The 13,772-nt window shown below is 42.6% G+C and overlaps 1 protein-coding gene across 2 annotated transcripts in view; it reads right to left on the reverse strand.

The window, feature by feature from the left end:
- NT5C2 (5'-nucleotidase, cytosolic II) overlaps positions 1–3,060 on the reverse strand; it is a 97,495-nt gene extending 94,435 nt beyond the window's left edge. For both annotated transcript variants that reach the window (XM_005225434.5, XM_005225432.5), the window contains exon 1: positions 3,019–3,060. The gene's annotated coding sequence lies outside the window, so the exon portion shown is untranslated. The remainder of the gene's footprint in view (positions 1–3,018) is intronic.
- Between the last annotated feature and the right edge of the window lie 10,712 nt (positions 3,061–13,772).

A 13,772-nucleotide genomic window follows, 5' to 3' on the forward strand; every position in this document is an offset into this window, starting at 1 on the left:
GCAATCTATTCAGCAAACCCTCAATATAATTTTTTCCATACTCTCAGGTGTCATTTTCCATTTTCCCTGATTCCACCAACCTACAGTAATCTCTCCATTTTGAACCAAAAAAAAAAGCCACCACCACACACAAATAGCTAACATTTATAGAGAATTTAATGGGTGCTAGAATTATCTCATTGAACCCACACAACTCTGTGAAATGTGTTCTATTTTTCCCTTTTTCATGGTGAGAGAAACTGAGTGAGGTTCTCTTAAGGTTAATTCTCCAAGGGTGCATGAATGGTATGGCAAGCCAGGTCTCAAACACAGACTCCAAAACCCAGGCCCTTAAACATATGTGATGCCATCTCCTGGCTCAGTGCCTTTGTATTGATCACCTTTACTGCTCACACATCATTTACTATATGCCCTGCGATATTTAACATTTTGTGTTCCGAGATGTTGCCTAAGCAGTTCAAAATATTACATTCATTCAACAAAAATTTACTGAGAGCCTATATGCCAGGCACTAGTGACTACTAGGCATAAAATCATGTTATGGAACCTCCACAAAAGAAAAGTAGATGAATTCTCTAGATACATGGACGACATCCAGATACGTGGGGAAGTGCAAATTTTAAAATATGAAAAAGGAATATAATATAATGTAACTAAATAAAAATTATATTTACATAAGAACTAGAAAAGGGGCATCCTTGGTGGTCCAGTGGTTAAGAACCTGCCCTTCAATGCAAGGGACACTGGTTTGCTCCCTGGTCCCGTGGGAAGATCCCTCATGCTTCAGTGTAACTAAGCCCTGTTCACCACAACTACTGAGCCCACGTTCTACAACTAGTGAAGTCCACTGTGGCTGTGCTCCACAACAAGAGAAGCTGCTCATCAGGACTAGAGAGCAGCCCCTGTTCGCCACAACTAGAGAAAAGCCCACACAACGAAGACCCACCACAGCCAAAAAATAAATAAATTGTAAAAAAATAAAAGAACTAGAAAAGATATTTGTCACAAATAATGTGATAAAGTTGGGGGATTTTTTTAACTATTAAATTTTGCTTTTGGGTAAGAAAGGCAAGCAATAAAAAGATGTACTTTAAAAACAAGTTTTATGCCCTCTCTTTACTCCATTAAGCAGTAGAAATTAGAAATAGCCTAGAGGCAGAAGATGAACGTTCTGCCAACATTCCACTTACTCTGGCTTTCTTTAGGAAGCTACACCTGAAATAACTAATCAGGCTTGCAGATACCCTTTGTAAATATCTATATAAATCTTCCTACAATTATAAACTTTTGGAAACCTGTAGCCAATTATAAAGAGGAGCCTGGTAGGAGGCTGTCTACGGGGTGGCACAGAGTCGGAGAGGACTGAAGCGACTTAGCAGCAGCAGCAGCCAATTATAAATTTTCAAACAATGGAATCAAATCTTGGAGCTGAATGAACCCTTGCCGAGCATCTCCTTGGGCTCTCTCACTTTACAGATTAGTTGATCATTAAATTCTAAAATCTAAATTCTGGGTTGATGAGAACAATGCAGCAAGCTATACCGAAATGTAGGGGCTTATACTGCAATAGGAAAGCATTTCCAAAATAAAGTTTATGCGCACTAGCATCAGCCCAGCATGTGGAGTTCTGCTTTTAATTACAAGCTGTGTCTTCTTGAACTTAACCTCTTCAGGCTTGGATGCCTTCATCTGGAAAAATTCTAATCATGTTGAAAAGTGTCGAGGTAAATATCTGAAAGGACCTCAGTAACATTACGGTTCCACGATAAATGGCGTGGGTTTGGGTGAACTCCGGGAGTTGGTGATGAACAGGGAGGCCTGGCGTGCTGCGGTTCATGGGGTCGCAAAGAGTCGGACACGACTGAGCAACTGAACTGCACTGATAAATGGCACTCTTTCACATTACAGTTACCAGAGTTTGCATCTACTGCTTTAAGAAGCAAAATGAACAGTATATAAACAATACGAAACAAGTTCAATCATGAAGAATCTGGACACGCACACGCACGCACAAAAACAACCCTATAATGGTGACTAGTCACTGCAGAGCACTGCACTTACAATGCATCCTCAAAACAAGGGCCCGAAGTCAAGGGAAAACGCTACATCTAACACCCAACTCTACCTACTTGCCTTTAAAAGCTAAGGCCTACCAGAGTCAAAGCCCCCCAAACGTCATGCTTATAACTACAGCTTCAGGCCTCAGATTCGCATCTCACTCTCTGCTCTCAAGGGCTTCAGGGGTCCCCAGGAAAAAAATGCTCTGCCACTAGACAGTTGGCCCCGGACTCGAGAGCCATTGGGAAAGAACTAGCACGTTTTTCTCGTGGTGGCTTGCAATTCGAAGTGAGCTTTCCAAGGAAGTGCTGCAAACGACCACAGTGTTCTGTGGGGTTTCAGTTGGCAATTTCTGGTGGTTCTTGCTACATCGCAGTCAACCTTGCATCCTAACACATAGCTGCCGGCTACTTCCTCGGGCGGTCGACCGGGAACGCGCACGGGGAGGGGAGGCCCATTAACTTGGCGGAAAGGCAGGCATCGGGTGCGGACGGGAGGAAGCCAGGCGTCGGCAGGAAAAAATAAGCTGAACTGAGTAAAGGGATGTCTGCCAGAGGTGAGATAGGGGCTACCACCAGCGAGAGGGAAAAGCTGGGTAACGGGCCGGAACGCGGCAAGACTGACTGCTGAGACTAGGGGCCGCGCTGAGAGAGTAAGGCGGGTCCCGGAGAGCCCAAGGCCGGGAAACAATGGCGCGAGCGTGACGTGGGGCCGGGGGCGTCGCCGCGGCGCGGAGGAAGGGGCTGCTCTGAGGCAGGGGGCGACCTGGGGTTGGGGGCGTGCGGAATCTGGGGTGCGGGGTCCGCGGGCGCGCACTCAGACCAGAGGGGCCTGAGGGGCGCAGCAGCCGAGTAGGACTGGTGCGGGGTGGCCCAGGTCGCGCGCTCTGCCGCGCATCCTACCTCGCTCCCTCGCCCGCCCGCTCCTTCCCCGCCCGCCCGCGGGTACCGCCGCACTCACCGGCCCCGCCGCACGGCAGCAATCCCAGCGCGCAACTGCCGCAGCCTCCTGGGCGCGCGCTCTCCCGCCCCGCCGCCCCGGCCCGCCCCGCCCCCGCCGCCCCGGCACCGCCCCCCCCCCCCCCCCCCGGCTAGCGCCCTGCCAGGGACCGGCGCGCTGTTCCGTCCCCCAGCTCCGCCGCAGAACCCGGCCGCCGCGACGCTCCCTGGCCACGCTGCGGGAGTGCGGGCGCAAGGCGCGCCAGCGTCCGGGTCCCTGGCGCGGGTCTGGGGATCGTCAAATAACAGAACATCGCCTGTTGCTGAGCTGTCGGGTGACGCACGTTGACAACCCTTCCATGTCCCTTAGGTCTCCATCCCTGGGCCTTCTGCAGGGCCCTGGACTACTTCACTGACACTCCGACGCTTACCCTTAGCGGGGTGGAGGCATCCGTTTTTCCCAGTCACAGAATCTTCCAGACGAAAGGACCTCAAAAAGTCCTCTGGCCCAAACTACGCCTGAGTCCCAATAATAAAATACGATAAAATAAAAGTAATAAATAAAATAAAATAATAAAAGTACGACTTTGAGGTTTGTCAGAAAGGATTGGAGTCTCGGTTCCACAGCTCGCCAACTGTGTGACCTTGTGCGATATACCTGAGTTCATCATACCACCTCCCTCATTCTTAATACGGGTGTTAATACATCCTTAACAACAGTGCCTACCTCTTAGGATGACGACAGAATGAAATAATAGAGGAAATGTTCTCGGCACAGGCCTAGCACATAATCCTCAAAAAAAGGTGAATTATATCAACTCCTACCCCAACCAACTCGTGTCTGAAAAAAGCTGCTCAATGACAGAAAGCCTTCGCCTCAGCAGCTCTGACCAGCCAGAAGGTGTTTCTTCAGCGTCCACTCTCTGGCCCAAGTCCTGTCCTTTGGAGCCTCAGAGAACAAACAGGCCTAATCTCTCTCCCACCTTCTACTTTTCAGATACTTGAAGACTTCTGCCCAAGATCTTGTCTTTTCCGAACTAGTATCTCCCATTGCTTCCATTGTTTCTTCCTTTGTCCTGATTTTGAGGGTCTCTGTCTTCATTCTTCTCACACATGTGGTCAGTTTGACTGTGGCTCCTTCAGAGTATGTTGCCCAAGAGTGAATCAAATATTTGTGATACCATCAGAGCAAAGCAGGCCTCGTAGGGCTTATTGCCTTGCAGTCAAGAAATAAAATTCTTGGCACCTGCACTATTGACTCATTGAGCTTGCAGTCAACTAAAACTTCCAAGACTTTTTAATAAGTGCTCTGCTGGAATATTTCTACCCTCTCTTGTGTTTTTGAGCCAACTTCAGTACAGGTCGGCTGAGGACAGGCCCTGACCTCTTACCTGTTGGATTTTTCAGGATGTGTGGGGAAAAGAAATAGGAGTTTGAAGGTAGTCTGACACTACTTTTAAACCAAGTGCACATGGAAAAAGGCCAAAGTTTGTGTCTAAAGATCATGACACTAAGCAAATAAATATATATATGCAATGTGATGAAAATGAAGTGCATGCACACAAACACACACACGAAGACTAGAAGGAAATATGTAATTGAGTATGGTTTTCATAGGGGTTTTCTCTCAGTAAAAAGACTTAGGGTGGTTTCTTCTTTATACTTTTTTGTAAACTTCCCAGATTTTCTACACTGTTTATATTACTTTCGTAATCAAGAACTTTGTTTCCAAAAGAAAAAAAATCAGAAAAAAAATTTAGATGAAATAAAGAAAAAAAAATGCGAAACAAAGGGATAACATACTACGAGAAAACATTTGTAATATATAAAACAGGATGTGTATCTGCAACATATAAAGGGTGCAATAAATCAAAAAGAAAAAAATTCACTAGAAAAATGGGCAAATGTAAATAGGCAGTTCACAGAAAGAAAGTTATAAATTGCCAGTAATAATACAAAGAGATGCCCAATCTCTAACCAGAGAAATGGAATTAAAACTCAAACTGGCAACAATTTTCAAGCTTCATAATATCAGAATGTAAATTGGCACAGCCACTTTAGAGGGCAATCAGACAACATCTATTAAATCCATGTCTCAGCAATGCCGCTTCTAGTTATCTACTATAATCCGATGTTATGGAGATATGAATGAGGATAATTGCTATGATACTGCAAATAAAGAAAATTTGGTATCAGCCAATGCCCACCAATCGGGCAATAGCTAAATAAAATATAGAAAATTCTTACAGTAAAAGAATTCTGTACAGAACTTTAAATAAGTGAGCTTGATCTATATGCTAATTTAGATCTATCTCAAAATCATGAAATGGCAACCCACTCCAGTGTTCTTGCCTGGAGAATCCCAGGGACGGGGGAGCCTGCTGGGCTGCCGTCTATGGGGTCGCACAGAGTCGGACACGACTGAAGTGACTTAGCAGCTTAGCAGCAAAATCATAGTTTTGAATGAAAACAGCAAGTTGCAGCATGAGATTGATTGATTTCATATAGACACTCTCCTCAAAATGCATAATTTCAGTCTAATCATGAAAAATCATCAAATAAACCCAAATTGAGGGATATTCTACAAAATACCTGACCTGGATTCCTTGAAATTGTTAAGGTTATGAAAGCCAGGCAAAGACTTGAGAATTATCACAGATTGAAGGAGACTCAGGAGTCAAGACAATTAAATACAATTTGGGATCCTAGATTGGATCCTGGAACAGAAAAAGGACATTAGGGGGAAAACTGTTGAAACTCTAATAAAGTCTATAGTTTATAGTATTGTACCAATATTAACCTCTGAGTTTTGGTCACTGAACCAGAGTTATATAAGCCATTAACATTAGGACAGGCTGAGTGAAGGGCACACTGAAACTTTCTGTACTATCTTTGTAACTCTTCTGTCAATCTAAACTTATTTCAAAGTCAAAAGTTAATATAAAACACAAACATACATACCATAATTTCTTATCATCCTGCTATAGACAATGTATGTGTACCCATCAAATTCATATGCTGAAACCTCAGCCCCAATGTGATGGCATTTGAAGGTGGGCCTTTGGGAAGTTATTAGATTGTGAGGGTAGTAAACAGAATTAGTGCCCTTATAAAAGAGATCCCCGAGAGCTGCCTACTCCCTTCTGCCCTGTGAGACACAGCAAGAAGAGAAGACTGCTGTCTCTGAACCAGGAAGTGGGCCTTTACCAAACACTGAACCTAATAATACCTTGATCTTGGGCTTCCCAGACCCTAGAACTATAAGAAATAAATTTCTATCATTTAGAGACCACCCAGTCTCAGGTATCCCGTTACATCAGCCCAAACTAAGACTTTCAAAACAGATTGTAAGGCTATAGGCCAAACTCTTAATCAGAGGTTATCTTTAAAGATAAGGGTAAAAGACAAAGATTCTGGGTAATGTTCAAAGGGGGTATTAGCTTTAGTTGTAATGTTTTAGAAGATAAAAGCACTCATGCATTGCTTTTTAAATCAAATATTAAGCTAAAAAAAAAAACGCAAAAGTACAAGATTCTTGGTCTCATGACTTTCAGGAGTAAGACAAGCCATGCCAACTATGAAACAACCTTCTAACAGAAGGTTGGAGAGCCTATAGAAGCAAAGAAGAGCCTTAAGTGGCTTGCTTGGTGTCTCTGTCTTGACACTGGCTGAAGGGCTCAGGCAGTACTTGGCAAGAAAGACCATCCCACTGTGGCCTTGGATGGCTTCTCACCAAACTTCCTGCCTAAGAACCTACATGGCTGCCCTACCCTTCTGATTAACACAATTTTCCCCTAGAATACCATAAACTCTGGATCACCCAGAATGTGAGATGCATTCATAGGTCATTCATCAGTTTTCTGCTTCTTGGCAGAATCCCTCAGAGAAATGAAAGCATTGCCCAACATCCTGGCCTACGGCCTAGAAAGAGTCTACCCCCAAAGCTTTCTCCCAGGAAGTGTTCAGTCAGAGATCCAATCAGCCAGCTTGCAAGTCTCCTTTCTTTTTCATCTATCTTTCTCTAACAGCACAGTGTCAGCACTTAACTGTAATAATGCCAGTACAGGTATTATGTGAGGAGACAATTAATTAGAAAACATTTAGTCCAACTAGAAACATCTAGTTCAACTTGAGAGAAGGACGTCCATGTAGGACTTAGGAGCACCTACATGAGTTCAAAAATATGCACTGAGCTCCTACCATGTGCCTCACACTGACCAATAGAGACATGAGTTGCTGCCCTCATGCACATTTCTGACTGCCTAGAAAGATGGACTTTAAATAAGCAAATAATTTTACTACAATTCTGGTAACTGCTATGCAGGAAAAGTAAAAGATGCTTTGAGGGAGAACAAAATAGGGGGTCAGCTTTGGGGCAGGGAGAGGGTCAGGAAGCATTTCTCTGAGGAAATCACATCTTAGCTGGGACTTGAATAGATGAATCAAAGTGAAAGTTGCTCAGTCGTGTCCGACTCTGCGTGTAGTCCATGGAATTCTCCAGACCAGAATACTGGAGTGGGTAGCCTTTCCCTTCTCCGGGGGATCTTCCCAACCCAGGGGTTGAATAGAACTTTCTAAAGTAAAAAAAAGTGAGAGAGGGGCTTACTTGGAGGAGTAGAGAAATCGTTAAAGAGGGACCTGTGGGCATAAAGGTCCTGAAGTAGGGCTAGACCTTATATATCTGCAGAATATACAGCAGCCTAAGAAAAAGGGAGAAAGTGGCCAAAAAATGATCCAGAAGGAGGTGGAACCAGACTTCGCAGGGCACTGTAGATCAGATAAATGATCTGCAGCCTTATCATAAGTACCTGATGGCATAAAGCAGAGGAGTGACAGAGGTCACGTCTGCAGTTTCAATGAATGGGATGTAACCAACTGATCAATTGCCTCATACACTCACGAAAATTAACTCATTTGAATCGAGCAAAGAACTCCTAGATGCCTGTTGGAAACTTCTGTTGGGTGTATACAACATGAGAGAGACAAGATCTGCAACATTTATCACAATCCTATTTATCGAACATCCTCCATACTTAACCCCAGAGTGGCTGAACATCTATTTAAGAAATTAGACACTTAGGAAAAACATGAAATCAGGTCATTAGAAGACCCACGCTACATCAGTGGCCCCGAAGAACTTTAAAGTTTCGCGATAGATGGATTCCTGAGGAGACAGAAGAGTAAGAACCAAATACATAGAGATACTACTTCATACCTACTTTAAGGAAGAAAAGAAAAAGGAGGTAAGTGTTGGTAAGGATGTAGAGAAACTGGAACCCGCCCACATTGCTGGTAAGGAAAGTAAAATGGTGCAGCCTTGGTTGGTGGTTCCTCCTAAAGCTAAACATGTGTATGCTTTCGTGCTCAGTCACTTCAGTCATGTTCAGCTCTTTGTGACCCTATGGACTGTAGCCAGCCAGGCTCTTCAGTCCATGGGATTCTCCAGGCAAGAATACTGGAGTGGGTTGCCATGCCCTTCTCCAGGGGATCTTCCAGACTCAGGGACTGAACCCGCAGCTCCTACACTGGCAGGCAGATTCTTTACCTAGTGAGTCCTATCTCAGAGGGCTGATGTGAGAATTAAAAGGTACGCTGTATGTAAAGTACATTTCATAGCTCCTAATAATATATGCTTAATATTTGTTTTCTCCCTCCTGACAATTTCTCAGAAAAGATGGAGACTAGATATTGCCCATGGTATCAACTAGTTCTGAAATAGTAACTGAAATAATAAACTTATTGCTGGACTTAATTAAATGGCTCAGAATCTAAAGTTGATGAAGCTGGTAAAACATTAAAATGTGTTTCTTTCAGATCTTTGAGCCCAAGAGGATTTTAAAAAAACAAAACAGATGCTTGAAAAAAATAAAAATCATCCTCTAAAGTCAGGAACAAGACAAGGGTGCCCACTTTCACCATTACTATTCAACATAGTTTTGGAAGTTTTGGCCACAGCAATCAGAGCAGAAAAAGAAATAAAAGGAATCCAAATTGGAAAAGAAGAAGTAAAACTCTCACTGTTTGCAGATGACATGATCCTCTACATAGAAAACCCTAAAGACTCCACCAGAAAATTACTAGAACTAATCAATGATTATAGTAAAGTTGCAGGATATAAAATCAACACACAGAGATCCCTTGCATTCCTATACACTAATAATGAGAAAACAGAGAAATTAAGGAAACAATTCCATTCACCATTGCAACGGAAAGAATAAAATACTTAGGAATATATCTACCTAAACAAACTAAAGACCTATATATAGAAAGCCATAAAACACTGGTGAAAGAAATCAAAGAGGACACTAATAGATGGAGAAATATACCATGTTCATGTATTGGAAGAATCAATATAGTGAAAATGAGTATACTACCCAAAGCAATTTATAGATTCAATGCAATCCCTATCAAGCTACCAACAGTATTCTTCACAGAGCTAGAACAAATAATTTCACAATTTGTATGGAAATACAAAAAACCTCGAATAGCCAAAGCTATCTTGAGAAAGAAGAATGGAACTGGAGGAATCAACCTACCTGACTTCAGGCTCTACTACAAAGCCACAGTCATCAAGACAGTATGGTACTGGCACAAAGACAGAAATATAGACCAATGGAACAAAATAGAAAGCCCAGAGATAAATCCACGCACATATGGACACCTTATCTTTGACAAAGGAGGCAAGAATATACAATGGATTAAAGACAATCTCTTTAACAAGTGGTGCTGGGAAAACTGATCAACCACTTGTAAAAGAATGAAACTAGAGCACTTTCTAACACCATACACAAAAATAAACTCAAAATGGATTAAAGATCTAAATGTAAGACCAGAAACTATAAAACTCCTAGAGGAGAACATAGGCAAAACACTCTCCGACATACATCACAGCAGGATCCTCTGTGACCCACCTCCCAGAATATTGGAAATAAAAGCAAAAATAAACAAATGGGACCTAATTAACCTTAAAAGCTTCTGCACAACAAAGGAAACTATAAGCAAGGTGAAAAGACAGCCTTCAGAATGGGAGAAAATAATAGCAAATGAAAAAACTGACAAACAACTAATCTCAAAAATATATAAGCAACTTCTACAGCTCAATTCCAGAAAAATAAATGACCCAATCAAAAAATGGGCCAAAGAACTAAACAGACATTTCTCCAAAGAAGACATACAGATGGCTAACAAACACATGAAAAGATGCTCAACATCACTCATTATCAGAGAAATGCAAATCAAAACCACTATGAGGTACCATTTCACGCCAGTCAGAATGGCTGCGATCCAAAAGTCTATAAGCAATAAATGCTGGAGAGGGTGTGGAGAAAAGGGAACCCTCTTACACTGTTGGTGGGAATGCAGACTAGTACAGCCACTATGGAGAACAGTGTGGAGATTCCTTTAAAAACTGGAAATAGAACTGCCTTATGATCCAGCAATCCCACTGCTGGGCATACACACTGAGGAAACCAGAATTGAAAGAGACACGTGTACCCCAATGTTTATCGCAGCACTGTTTATAATAGCCAGGACATGGAAGCAACCTAGATGCCCATCAACAGATGAATGGATAAGAAAGCTGGGGTACATATACACAATGGAGTATTACTCAGCCATTAAAAAGAATACATTTGAATCAGTTCTAATGAGGTGGATGAAACTGGAGCCTATTATACAGAGTGAAGTAAGCCAGAAAGAAAAACACCAATACAGTATACTAATGCATATATATGGAATTTAGAAAGATGGTAACAATAACCCTGTATATGAGACAGCAAAAGAGACACTGATGTATAGAACAGTCTTTTGGACTCTGTGGGAGAGGGAGAGGGTGGGATGATTTGGGAGAATGGCATTGAAATACATATAATATTATATATGGAACGAGTCGCCAGTCCAGGTTCGATGCACGACACTGGATGCTTGGGGCTGGTGCACTGGGACGACCCAGAGGGATGGTATGGGGAGGGAGGAGGGAGGAGAGTTCAGGATGGGCAACACATGTATACCTGTGGCAGATTCATTTCGATATTTGGCAAAACCAATACAATATTGTAAAGTTTAAAAATAAAATAAAATTTAAAAAAAATAAAATAAAATAAAAAGGTGATTTTCTAAATGAACCAAGTTTGAAATAGTAATATATTTTCATAATCCTAAACCAAGTGTGTGAAAATTATTACTTGCTCAGTCGTGTCCGACTCTGTACCTCATGGACTGTGGGCCACCAGGCTCCTCTGTCCATGGAATTCTCTAGGCAAGAATACTGGAGTGGGTTGTCATTGCAGGCCTATTCTTTACAACTGAGCCACCAGGGAAGCCCCTAGAATTACCATAATTCTACTTTTGGGTATATACCCAAAAGAACTGAAAACAGGGATTCTAATGGATACACACATACACACACCAATGTTCATAGTAGCTAAAAGGTGGAATGAACCCAAATGTCCATCAACACATGAATGGATAAACAAAACATGGTACATCCATACAACAGACCAGCCATACAAATAAATGAAGTTCTGGTACATGCTACATCACAGATAACCTTAAAAACATTATGCCAAGAAAATATTATACCAAGTAAAATAAGCCAGGCACAAAAGGAAAACATTATATACCACTTCTGTGAAATATTTAAAATAGGCAAATTCATAAAGACAGACAGTAGATTAGAGGTTAGCAGCGACTGGGGCAGCGGGGAGGAATGGGAAGCTATTGCTTAATGGGTCCGGAACATCTGTTAGTGATGATGAAAAAGTGTTGAAAACAGGCAGTGGTAATGGTTGCATAACACTGCGAAAGTACTAATGCCACTGAATTGTACACTTAAATATGGTTAAAATGACAGCTTTCATGTTATATATATTTTACCATAGTAAAAAGTATTCAAAGGAGGGATGGATTGGGAGTTTGGGATTAGCAGATGCAAACCATTACACACAGACTAGATAAACAAAAAGATCCTACTGTATAGCACAGGAAGCTATATTAAATATCCTGAAATAAACCATAATGGAAAAGAAAAAACACATGTTTATTACACAGATAAAAATATTAAAAAATAAAGTGGAAAAGAAATTTTTTAAGAAGAAATCAAATATATAAGTAGGACCGTTTCCTCTATGTTCACTGAGCTCATTTCAAATTGTCACTTTTCAGTTGCTGGTCCCCACAACCCTTCATAAAGCACTATTTACGTTGTGAACTCTATTCATGGCCTTAGCTTAAATGTAACTCAGAAAGGCCTTCCCAGTCTCACTACCCCAGCATTTTCTTTCATGCTTTCCCTCCACTTCCCACAATGGCAGTTAAATATTTGTGTGTTTGTGTCTCTAACATCTGCCTTCTCATTAGGCTGTAAGCTCCAGAGATGCAAGGACAGTCTTGTCCACTGTGTTTTATCTCATCCCCCGAGAGTGAGTTCAGCACCTAGCCCAGGGTCTGGTACGTTGTGGATTCCATATATATTTTTACATAAATAAATTAGTAACTAAATGTGTTGTAGGATTGTGAGTGGATTTTATTTTAATGTCTTTCACAATGCGTTGAGTTTGATTAAATTATTTAAAAAACAAAGCATATTAGGGCTCTCATTCTTACATCCCCGTGTTCTTCCTTGTGAAGTCATCAGCAGTCTCTTAGAGCGGGAACCTGAATGAGACACTAGTACAATTTGTTTCCACGTAGATCTGTTCCATCACCAACCATTCAGATTTTGCTTCCTAAATAACAAGTTGTTGGGCTTAATTAAGATGGAACACTCTTCACTGTGGGACCAGAACTGCTAGCCCCCTAGCATTTCACAAGTTCAGGTTAAGCAGCATCTATATTAAGAACACACTCTCATCAGCAACAGTGACTCATTAACAGCAATGATTCTTAGAAAAATCAGGAAGCCTTTGTAGTGTTCTTTATGTACGTGCTATAGTCCCACCTTCCTAGGGAAAGAATGGTGCCTCTTGGTCACATCAGAGACTCAGGCCTGCATCTTAGCCATTCTCTCCAGTCCTGGGTTCATATCGAACCCTGCTTGAGTCCCACCCTACTCCTTCCCAGTGATATTGAACAGTATTTCCCTTGTCTTGCTGATCCTGTTCGTGAGACCAATTGTCTTGCTGTATCTCACTGTGCACACTGTTCACTGAACCCATGGTAGGCAAGACACGAGCTGAGAGACAGGAAGAAAATGTGAGAAGCCACAAGAATCGCAGACTTACTTATTCTCTCCTGTCTGGCCCAGCAGCCGTAGCAGCAGACTAACATAACTTAACAACGTAACATAACATAACCACACAGCCAATCTCCTGCTGCTGCTGCTACTGCTGCTAAGTCACTTCAATCGTGTCCAACTCTGCGACCCCATAGACGGCAGCCCACCAGGCTCCCCCGTCCCTGGGATTCTCCAGGCAAGAACACTGGAGGGGGTTGCCATTTCCTTCTCCAATGCATGAAAGTGCAAAGTGAAAGGGAAGTCGCTCAGTTGTGTCCGACTCTTCATGACCCCATGGACTGCAGCTCACCGGGCTCCTCCGTCCATGGGATTTTCCAGGCAAGAGTACTGGAGTGGGGGTGCCATCGCCTCCTCCGAACCTCTCTCCTGGCAACAGCAAAAAGGGTCCCCCCAGGTGGAGCTTATATATGCTTACGGAACAAAACTAGCCTATGGCCAAATACATACCTCCTGACGGGCATGCCCAGTGCTGGAAGTGCTCTCAGCTGCTACATAATCATTATTTACAAAACGTGGGGCAAGAGCAAGAGGCCGTGGGCTGA

This window comes from Bos taurus, chromosome 26, assembly GCF_002263795.3.
Source record: "Bos taurus isolate L1 Dominette 01449 registration number 42190680 breed Hereford chromosome 26, ARS-UCD2.0, whole genome shotgun sequence".
Lineage (NCBI taxonomy): Eukaryota > Metazoa > Chordata > Mammalia > Artiodactyla > Bovidae > Bos > Bos taurus.